The following is an 11,681-nucleotide window of genomic DNA, read 5'->3' on the forward strand; positions in this document are numbered from 1 at the left end:
GTTTTACTAAATACAATTTCTTGATTGGAAACGTTGCTTGTGTTAGGGTTGTTGTAAAGTTATTGATATTAGAATGATTAATGCAAAAGCAAATGCAGTCTTTAAATCAAGTGAACGGACGAAGGTGTAAAACACGTGTGAATCGTGTGATTTTTATTACTGAAACTGATAAGAAAATAACATTCACATAAAATGCTAAAAATTTGCTGCAGCTGCTGCTGGTGATGTAAACAATAAAACGAAATCTTAGTGTGAAATGAATGTGTGTGTGTGTGTGTGTGTGTGTGTGTGTATATATATATATATATGCATATGCATACACGTTTATTATTCATACTATTTACTATTAAGATTATACACATTGCCATCACTGCCGCTTCTATAGATACGTGTAAAGCAAATACTCGTAAATTAAATGAATATATGAGTGAATGATCGCACAATCTCTTGTAAATTCAGTTTCAGTCTTAATACTTTTTGAACATATTTGTAATGAACTGAACCTTTCACTGTTCATTTGTTCATGGTTACTTTATTTGAATACGTCTTGTATCTGAAGAGTTTTTTTTGTGTGTGTAAACAACGACAACAAAAGAACTTTGAATATTGAAAGATTGTGTGTGAAAGAAAAAATAAGTCACTCATGTCTCTGGTTCGAAACGACGTTGTCACGGGGGCTCGGTTGACAAGAGCACCTGTCCAGGTTCTGACAGCTGATTTGAAACAACGTTGGTGAGTGCAATATTTTTACTAGAACAAGAAAAACCTCACAAATACAAGAACAGTCAATAAATTAAAGACTAACCATAAACACCCATGTATATATATATATATATATATATATATATATATATATATATATATATATATATTATTATTATTATTATTATTATTATTATTATTACTATTATATAAAAAGGCTCCTTCAGTCTTTGACATACTATGGGTACCCACGAAAGGGTGTCTGCGCGTGAAACTTTTTGTGGCAAGAGGTGCGCAATCTCCAACCACACATCCCCTGAGTCGACATTGTTTAAATACCAGTGGCAAGTGAAGTGTATGTACAAGACGACTGGAAACAAATACTGAGATAAGCGGAGCGCATATACAGCGCCTAGAATTCCCAAATGGTCACCCATTTGATACGAACCAGGCTCAACGTCGCTTAACTTTGGTGATCTGACGAGAACCGGTGTGTCAACGCGATTATGCCCCATACACACACACACATATATATATATATATATATATATATATATATATATATATATATATATATATATATATATATATATATATATATATATATATATATATATATATATATATATATATATACTTGTTTATTGTTATATAAACATGCTCATATCCCGCTGCTACAAACAGCCACTTGTTTCAATCAAACAACAGATATCATCAGGCAGCGACTTGACTATTCAAATGTTCAATGATTATTCATTGAACATTTGAATAGTCAAGTCGCTGCCTGATGATATCTGTTGTTTGATTGAAACAAGTGGCTGTTTGTAGCAGCGGGATGTGAGCATGTTTATATAACAATAAACAAGTATTATCAGCTCTTTTTATTGAGCACTATCTAACAACCTCGTTGAATTCACTAGTCCATTACTTTTGAATATAAAAAAACCCTCGAGTATATATATATATATATATATATATATATATATATATATATATATATATATATATATACAGAGTTTTTAGAGGAAACGGACTTTAAATTGACAACTCTATTCTTTATAGTTGCAGATTTGGTAACTATCGGTTATTTTGAGTTCAACTTGGTTTAGCAATTTATCCTGAAGAGACTGAGACTCGAGCAACATTTGCAAATGTTAAGTTCAAGCAACACATTGTGCATACATGAGTTTTATGGTGCTCATATTCGACCATCAGAATGATTAATTACCACTTACCGATAAATTTGATTACCACTTACCAATAAATTGATTACCACTTACCGATAAATTTGATTACCACTTACCGATAATTTGATTACCGCTTATCGACAAATTGATTATCACTTACGGATAAATTTGATTACCACTTATCGATAAATTGATTACCACTTACCGATAAATTGATTACCACTTACCGATAAATTGATTACCACTTACCGATAAATTGATTACCACTTACCGATAAATTTGATTACCACTTACCAATAAATTGATTACCACTTACCGATAATTTGATTACCACTTACTACCGGTCTGTTTCGCTCACCTGTATTGTCTGCAAAGTCATGGAAGTGTTGTTGAAAAGAGCGATGATGCTCCACCTTCAACGGACCGAGCAAATCTCCCAATCCCAACACGTGCCAAAGAGGTCTTGTATAACGAAACTTCTGGTCATGGTAAAGTCGCTGACGAGAATCATGGACAAGAGAGACACTGCGGACATTGTCTTTCAGGACTTTGTCAAAGCTTTCAACTCTGTAAATTATCGTCTATTACGTCTACGGGTATACGGGTTCCATCCTGAGATCGTGCAGTGGGTTGGCGCCTTCCAGGTTCAAGTGAGCAGCTGCCTTTCCGATGTACACAGTGCAACAAATGGTGTGACACAAGGTTCAGTCATCGGACCTCTTTTGTTTCTCATTTTCGCCAATGACTTGCCTGAAGTGATTTCTCAGCTGTCCCTCCCGTTTGCCGATGATGTCAAAATTCTCCCCCCCCTGCTGTGACTATGAAGACCCCCGGCGTTGTCTCCATGATGTCTGGAGATGGTCACTGGACTGGGACTTGAATTTAAACGTCGCCAAGTGCAGTCACATAGCAGTGGGACGGCATTCCCCAACTCTTCCATTCCTTCTTGACTTCCAACCAGGTGACTGGCCAAGGATCTTGTAGCGATTGTGCATTCTACACTGAATCACCCCTGCTAACAAGGCCAAGAGTGTCTTGTTCCTCATGCGTCGCTCCTTTGGTCGTCCTACTCCCTCCATCTTCCTTCCCTTCTACACTTCCCTAGTGCGCCCGATTCTCGAATACAGAATTCAGGCCACATCCTCCTATTGCATGAAGGATATCCAGCATCTCGAACGGGTTCACCACCTGGCGATGAGAATGGTAGTTGGCCTCAGAGGTCTACCCTATGAACAAAGTTTAAGGGCTCTAAATATTTTTCCCTTGAGCGAAGGAGGCTTTGAAGCGACATCATCCTCACTTACATCTTTCATGAACGGTGCGGCCTGGATCTATTCTTCATCCCTGCCCCGTTTTCGGTTCGAGTGGCATCTTCATGGAATCAGCTACCCGATGAGGTTGTAAACCAGCCCGCACTACGGGGCTTCAAGGCAGCCTTGGACAGATGCTGATCGGACCTCAACGGGTTTTTCCCCTGTATAGTTTCTCTTTGTACATGACCCCCTAAATTCTTACTGACTTTTTCCTTTGTAAATGGCAATCGCTTGTGCGTTTATTCTTTGCCAATTGAATAAATGAAATGAATGAATTATAGTTATGTAATCGACTTTGACCAAGGATTCTATACACACGGTTTAGTAGCATTATGTCCTTTAATCTGTTGAAAAATGGCGTAAAACTGTTCTTTTTTTTCTTTTTTTTTTTTTACAAAGGCATCACCACATTATCAAGGCCCAGAGGCCACTCAAGGATAAGGGTTAAAGAGTGTACAGTAGAAATTGGAAAATATAGTAATCATTGGTAATGAAAATTTGGTAAATTTGATAACTTATATGGAACGGCTCATCAAGAACTTATTTACTTTAGACTTGAACACAACCATATTGTAGTCAGCCGGAAAGCAGGAAAACGGAAGACAATTCCACAGGCGTGCAGTTCTAAGAAAGAAGCTTTGTTCATGGAATCTACGTTTAGGTTTAGGCACAGATAAAGAGTGGGGGGAATTATTGATAGTGTTTACAGCTAGACGAGTGTTTCTTGTGAAAGTTTGGCGAGGGAGGACCATAGATTTAAGCTCAGTCGAACACTTTCCATGAAAATAACGATACATCAGAGACAAACTCGCAACATCTCTTCTGTGAGATAGAGGTTGTAAGGAGGAGAAAAGGACATCTCCTACGAGGCTACGAAGTCTATTTTGAACTCTATCAAGGCAGGACAAGTCCTTTCTAGCAGCTCCTGCCCAGATGTGGCAACAGTATTCCATCCTTGGACGTACCTGGCTCTTATATAGATAAAGAATAGCATCAGCAGTGAGATATTTACCGGATCGATAGAAAGATCCCACCATTTTCCCAGCGGTCTTGGCAACAGATTTGATGTACGTGTTCCATTTAAGATCAGGAGTAATGGTCAAGCCCAGAAGCTTGTCAAAACTTGAGGCCTCTTGAAGACGAGAGCCATTCATTTCAATTGATGCCAAATGTGGATTAGAATGTTGATGATGTAAGGAGATAAGCTTGGTTTTAGATGCATTAAAAGTAACCAGCCACTCCTTTCCCCATTGTACTACATGCTCAAGATCAGAGGAGAGAGAATTGGAGAGAACTTGGTCGTTTACTGTCTTAGATGTGCTACCATAAATGGTAGTGTCGTCAGCATAAATGTCTACAAATGATGTAAGGATGTGATTTGGAAGATCATTAATGTAGATCAGGAAAAGAGTTGGGCCCAGGATGGATCCCTGAGGGACACCGGCATTAATACTGTGAGCTTCTGATTTTTGCCCCTCAACTACTACTCTTATGAACCTATCAGAAAGAAATGATTTAATAATTTAGAAGACTTTTCCAGCTATACCATAGCTAGCGATCTTATGAAGTAAACCTTTATGCCATACCCTATCAAAGGCTTTAGATATGTCAAGAGCAATTGCCCTAGAAAGATTGCCACCGTCGAGAGATTTGCTAATCCTATGTGATATAACTGTAAGCACATCTGCTGTAGATCTAGCAGACCGGAAACCATATTGAGTGTCACTAAGAAGGTTATTTTTGTTGAGATGGTTGATTACTTCTGTATTTAACACAGATTCTAGCAACTTACTCATGACGCACAGGAGACTTATTGTTCTGTTCGAAAAACTAATTTTACCCATCCTAGGACGAGTATTTTTCTAGTATACTTATGATTCCCCATCCCATTCTTGATATTAGAAAAAATGCTTTCGTAAGCGCGGATTAAAATCCGATGGAAAACGAAACTCCCACTAAAAGTGATTAAAAATGTATTATCATCGTAAAATACGCATTCGGAAAATATTTCAAAATAAATTCAGTGAATATCCGTCAAATGTTATAATTTGGAAAATTCTTGTAGTTTGATTTTCTTAATTTTTGGAATGTAAATCCATTTTTTTAATCCAATAAAATCTGTGTAACGTGTAACGTGTGTTACACCTGTTTCTAATTAGTTATTTGTGTCGATGGCGAAAGCGTTTGTGTTGCTTGACGAAAATAATATCGCCTGTATTGTTCTTGCGTTTGCTACACATGAAATCGTTAACACACAACAGCCAAATACGCGCCACCTGTTGTGATGGACAAATTCTATAGTAAAAGTAGTAACATCGGGATTTGTTAAGGTAAGGGTTAGGGTTAGGGTTAGGGTCAGACGACAACGACCGCCACGGCATCACGCAAAGAGAACGCGAAAGAGTCCATAAAAATCCAGCGATTCTGTCAGCGAATAAGACATTAACAAAAGTACGAATGACCACGATATCCATATTCATGCCAACTTTATTTGCGGCTAAAGTTAAACGTTATGAAGAGTTCAAAGAAACGGGCAAATGTTTTGATAGTATTTTTGTGGATGTGTGTGAGTTTGTGAGATTTTGTATAAGCTCTTGTTATATTTTGTGGTCCTTGGCTGTGTCTTGTGCCGTTTTCCGAGATTAAATTTAGTTGCCCGCAAATAATCTGAGTAGTTATGGCTTACATTCGTTGAGCAAAGTGAGTTTTAAACTGGTGGCCATGTTTGGGTTCCTGCTTATGTAGTGAACACAAGCATTGAGCTCGGCTCTTGGGATTCTTTTTCCGATTGGTACAAGTTCTGTATCAGTAATCAATCGACATTACTAATTTTGATAGAATTGGCCGATCAGTATTAAGTATTTAAACCAATAAATATTAAATATTTTACAAGGATCGTTTCGCCGCCGTAGCCGCCAGTGCAGGAACAGGGCTTGCACAATGTTTAAAACTTAATCTATAAATATAAAAGCGAAAATGTATGTATGTGTGTATGTGTGTTCGCTTTTTCTGTATGTCTACAAAAGGCATTTTTCAGAGAAGCGGTTAGTCGGTTAACAACTTTTTAAAACTTTTTATATCACATATAAATCATAATATCTCCGAGTTAACAACGGAGCTCGCCTGTCTATTTAATTTGCTCGACTTCGGAAAGATAAATATTCAACATTTGTCGCTTACCGCATGTGGATTAGGCTTTTTTCTATAATAAAAGCGACACTAATTCTGGCGGTATTTTTCCGGTCTCGATCGCCGGAAATGTCCGAAAGCAATCAGCTTTGATCAATGTGGAAATATTATTTCCTTATATCAGAAGACAATCGCTATTCAAATTGGACAAGTAGAGTTGTTTCCCCTACCCCCAACGTATTGGGAAAATAAAAAAAAGCGTTTCGCACTAAATGAAATGCTACCCCGCAGTCAAAAGTTGACCTCATCAAGTCATTAAAACGTGCACCTGCCAAATCCAAGTAATTAAATAAATTCAAACGTGTTTCCGTTAGCATCTCGCCGTGGCCCAATGGTTAACGTCGCACTCTTTTTTTTCACACTTTAATTTCCAACTTTGCCTCAAGGGTTCGGGTTCGATCCTCATACTTACCTACCAAAACACTTTTTTATTTTACCCCTCCCCCCCCGGGCAACGCCGGGTACCCCTCGCTAGTTCATTAAGAAAACAGAAAAGGTTTATTTTAGAGTGCCGATGTTCACTTTGTCATCTATAAATATAAAAGCGAAAATGTGTGTGTGTATGTGTGTTTGTTTGTATGTATATAGGTGTTTGTATATCTCGCAAAAACTTTCCACACGGGTCACGAATTTTCGCCAGATCAGTATCATTTTAAATTTCCAACCTTCGTCCGACAAATATCGAAAAATTGGCCAAAATTGTTAATTTTTTCACCCTGAAATCAGTAATTTTCTACGGGGGGAGCAGTCAGCAGAAACCGTCCTCTCATGACGAGTTCGCTTCTATGCATGCGTCATACGACGTCGTAACCTGATTTACTTTGAATATTTGCAAAAGCGACGCAATTTCGGCGACGTCGTCTTAGCTCAGTTGTTTAGAGCGCGATCTTATTATTTTGGGTTCGAATCGTGGTGTAAGATGTCTTCTTTTTTCGATTTTTAAAATTTTAATATTGAAGCAGGGTTATTTAAGACATTTTTCACGTGTTTTTCAGATTTTTTAACGTTCGTTTTTTTGTTTTCTTTTTCGCGTTTTCCTTTTTTGTTTTTCCCATTTTTACATTTAACATCGTTAGTTTTTAGTGTTTTTTTTTTCGATTTTTTTAAATTTACTTCGCTTATTCTTATTTCTTTATTAACACCCCGCCCGAACACTACACCTCGAAACACCCGGGCAACGCCGAGTACCCCCGCTAGTTATTTTAAAATCCTAAGTACATTTTAATACGCACACACACACACACACACGAGTATAGTTCGCGCATTAGTAATTTTTAAGAGTACTCACATAAGTCATTAGCAGCGATCATTCATTGTCCTATACACGATTGCATTTTAAAAACGTTGTGGTTACGTTTCAAGTTGTGAATTCCATAAGAGAATACGATATTATAGTGACTGCTCATATGATTGGGCCCTTGATTTAATGGCCTTGTGCCTAATTGTATTTACAATAAATAAAATCACTCACTGGAGTCTGAAAGACAAAATGTCTCCAGAATACTCAGTACATTCCTTTAAAAATCACTTTGCATTCTTGTCACGACCGTTTACCATTGAACCCTCTCTCTCTCCTTCTCCCCCTCTCTCTCTCTCTAAAAACGGTTATTGACTTTCTGTAGGATTCCAGTACTCTCCATGACTTAGCAGAGGTATGCACTGTGTCTGAACCTGACCATTCTCCTAGACACTTCACAAAAATCGATAGCTTATAGGAATTTCCTTCCCCAACTCCTCTGCCAGTTTCAGTTCTTTGGGATTGTTATGTTCATGCAGCATCATTCTATTTCAACTTACCATTTAGTTAGTTAGTATCTCCATATTCTCTTTAGCTCTCTGACAAACTTCATGCATTTGTTTAGGTTTTCTGCTTCTTTGATCTTCATATTGTGATACGCTGAGACTTTTGGAATGATTTTTCCTTTTCAACTATTATCACGCCTGGTATTCTGGCTTAAATTAATTCGCTCATTTATTTTTCACATTTCATTTTCCAACTGTTTATGCTTGTACCATTTTTCTTCATGTTTAAAATGATTTCATTTGCATAGTTCCTGGTGAACTACGTTGCCAACAAAGTCATGTTTTTTTTTGTTTTTTGTTTTTTAAATATTCTTTTGAGTTTGTTTGCTGCACTCACTTATTATGTATCTTACTTTTTCATCTCCTTGTCTACAGAGTTTGCATTAATTGTTTTCCTGGGTCTTGTATATCCTGGGGTTTATGCAGTTCGTTCTAACCCGTTGTTTTATGCAACTGTTAATAACGATTTAGTTTTCGGCAATTCTGTGCTGATCTGTTTCAAAATTTGTTTCCTACATTCTGACTAAAGATTTTGTTTGTTAGTGTGCCTAACTTTTTATTTGCAATTTTGCATCTGGAATTGCACCTCCCAAATATGGTGTTGAATGGAATCATTCTTTTTAATCATAGTCTTAAAAAAGTAATGGAGATAGAGTCGCTTTGAAAATACTTATTTCTGTCAGGCGTTGTCCCCAGCTGTCAATTCCAGTTTTCCGTTTTCATTGCTTTTCCCATAGAGTTCATTAATATCATTTACTGTATGTATTTATTTGCTTCCCCACCAAAGCAAATTAGGCACAAGGCCGTTTTTAATGTGGGGTAAAAACCAGTTCCCCTAAAAGTAGGCAAAAAGGGGGCACTCTGGTTACCAAAAATATTAATTGTCCCAGTATAGAGGGTTTTCCCCTCCATTGACCTGTACAAATTATCTTAAGTGCAGCATCTGCAGAACAGATACTACACTTTGATCCCGGTCCGAAGATCATTTACTCCTGAGGAGTTTCACACGAGTGATTACTAGGGCTATGACAACAGAATATTCTTTTTGTTGTTTCGACTCTCAAGTATATATCCAACACAGACACAGTTGATCAACCGAGAACCACATCACTCTATATAAAAACATATACGATATCAACGGATACACATTCGAGAGTCAAAACAATGAAAAGAATATGCTGTTGTCCTAGGCCTAGTGAATACTTATTCGTACTAACAAGTGATTTTTTGGAAACTGACTGACAACAAATCTTCCCAATTTTCCAAAACTTTCCGCCAATTTCAATAACAGTTACAAATCATTTTGTGTTACCACAATAACCGTTTACCATAAATTTCTTTCCGATAACAATTGTTGGTTTTCTCTGTGATTTGATTGGCCATAAGCTTCCCAAGATTTCAGTACTTTTCGCACTTTTCGAAATTTTGATGCTGCTTTTTCTCGTCAGTATTTCCATTACCCTTGATTCTTTCTGGCAATTCTGTGTGGTACTAACTTAGGACGACGCCACCGTATGCGTATGTGTTTTTAGGGGGGGGGGGTAATTGTGAGATTTATGTTAATTCAGTTCTTTTTCATTCATGCAATGTTCTTTCTATATATTGTTTCTATTTCTTTTTCAACTTACCTGTGCATGGTCGGCCTAACCTGATCATGTTGGTTGGATGGTGCCAATCCTCTCTTTGATTCCAATTTCCCCTAGTCTTTTTTGTAGTGTTTTCGGAACTGTAACTCGTATTCCTACATTTTTTGGTATTATACTATTTGTCTTCGTGTTTATTATTCCTTTCAGTTCTCTGTCAAATTCCACATATTTGCTTCGATTTTCTGCCATCTTAATCTGTGAACTGCTGGGACGAGAAAATCCACTAAAAAGATAAAGAATAAGAATAATATTAAAAACTGAGAGGAGGAAAAAAAAAGGAGAAGAGGATAAGAAGAAAGCGAAATGTAAAATATGATGACGAAACAGATGATGCTGGCTAATGCGATGAAGACGGGGTAAGATAAAGAAGAAAAGTAGAAATAGACGAAAATGAAAAACTTAAAAAAAGAAGGAAAATATCAAGATAACGAAGATGGAGAATAATTAAAAGAAAAGGAATATAAGAAGATATGTTCCACGAATAATTACGATTGGATTCTGATCGAATGGATACTGCAGTCTTGAGAATTTCACGATCGTAAAAAGTGTCATCGACTTCCTTTATAAAAGCAGGTAAAAATATTGCTGTTTCAAATTGAACTCCGCAAATATTAAGGAAAAATTGTCCAGGAATTATACTGAATGTCACAACCCATTCGTATAGCAATCGTGCTAGAAAAATAACATGTCTGTTGAACGACCTTCGTTTTTGAAAGAGAAATTCCCTTCAAACTAATCAAGTGGTTGTCAAACCTAATATAAGTATATTAAGTTTATGTCAATTTTGCAGAATTCAAGTGTTTCTATGTAGCTCTTAAATATATATGATAGTCGCCCACCTTCCTGAACCCTTACCAACAACATGGTGCACACTTTCATTTTGAACCGTCTGTTTTTCAAAGTTGACAGCTTTGTAATACAAAACGTTGTGATAAACTGTAGAAGTAAAACAAGACGACCCCCCCCCCAAAAAAAACATTGGAATGAATTATGAAAGCAAACGAGCTGTGTTATTGTTATTGACCGCGTGGAATGGATGGAAATACGATGACCTTGCATGAAATTTTCAACGAAACCTTTGACAGATATTGAGACTACTTGAGGACTTCGGTTGTGTAACCATTTACGGAATTTTACAAGAGAAAGAGAAACAAAGTCGTTGGCTCACGGTGTATAAACTACCGAGTTTCGGTTGGCGTTCGATTACAGAGAACAAAAAATTCTGTTTAAAAGCTAATGAGGGAGAAGGACGACCGATGATACAGTTACATACTATTCTGAGGGACATGTCTTTAGAAGTGTGTAGCAATATTTATATAGTGCTACAAATAGTATTTCCACATATGGTTGAATTAAAAGGTTAGATTTAGTAAAATATGTCGAGATATTACGTCACTAGACAGGAAGTTGTTGATAAACTGATTAGATTTTCATCTTTTGATCGAGCCATGGCAGTTAGCAGTCGTGATGGTGGTGAGGGGATATTGTAAGTTTGCTTCAAAAAAGCTAGGCTTCCTCTTCCCGGATAGAAATCTTTTGTTAGTATCCTATATCTATATAATTGTTAGTATCCTATATCTATATAATTCCAACATTATCGCGTGCTATCGAGTATTGTTGCCACATCTACACAAGCCTCTCCCATTTGGATAGCATAAAAATGATATCTAACCTTATAGTGTCTGTCAAGCCCCGCCTCCTGTCCCATCGCTGTAGTATTTAGAAGTACTTCTACGGAATGTGCTCCGATAGCAGTATCAGAATTTTGGGGGAATTTTCAGCCGAGTCGCCATTTTGAATAGACACCTATCTTTCTATCAGATTATAACAATATGAAAACG

At 37.1% G+C, this 11,681-nt stretch overlaps 1 protein-coding gene across 1 annotated transcript in view; it reads right to left on the minus strand.

Annotated features, from left to right (window-relative positions):
* LOC145247897 (fibroblast growth factor receptor 3-like) overlaps nucleotides 1-10,031 on the minus strand; it is a 288,850-nt gene extending 278,819 nt beyond the window's left edge. The window contains exon 1 of the mRNA XM_080109518.1: nucleotides 9,823-10,031. The gene's annotated coding sequence lies outside the window, so the exon portion shown is untranslated. The remainder of the gene's footprint in view (nucleotides 1-9,822) is intronic.
* Nucleotides 10,032-11,681: the final 1,650 nt, after the last annotated feature.

The sequence above is a fragment of the Euprymna scolopes genome, chromosome 26, assembly GCF_053919585.1.
Source record: "Euprymna scolopes isolate OS-2025 chromosome 26, ASM5391958v1, whole genome shotgun sequence".
NCBI classification, from domain to species: domain Eukaryota; kingdom Metazoa; phylum Mollusca; class Cephalopoda; order Sepiida; family Sepiolidae; genus Euprymna; species Euprymna scolopes.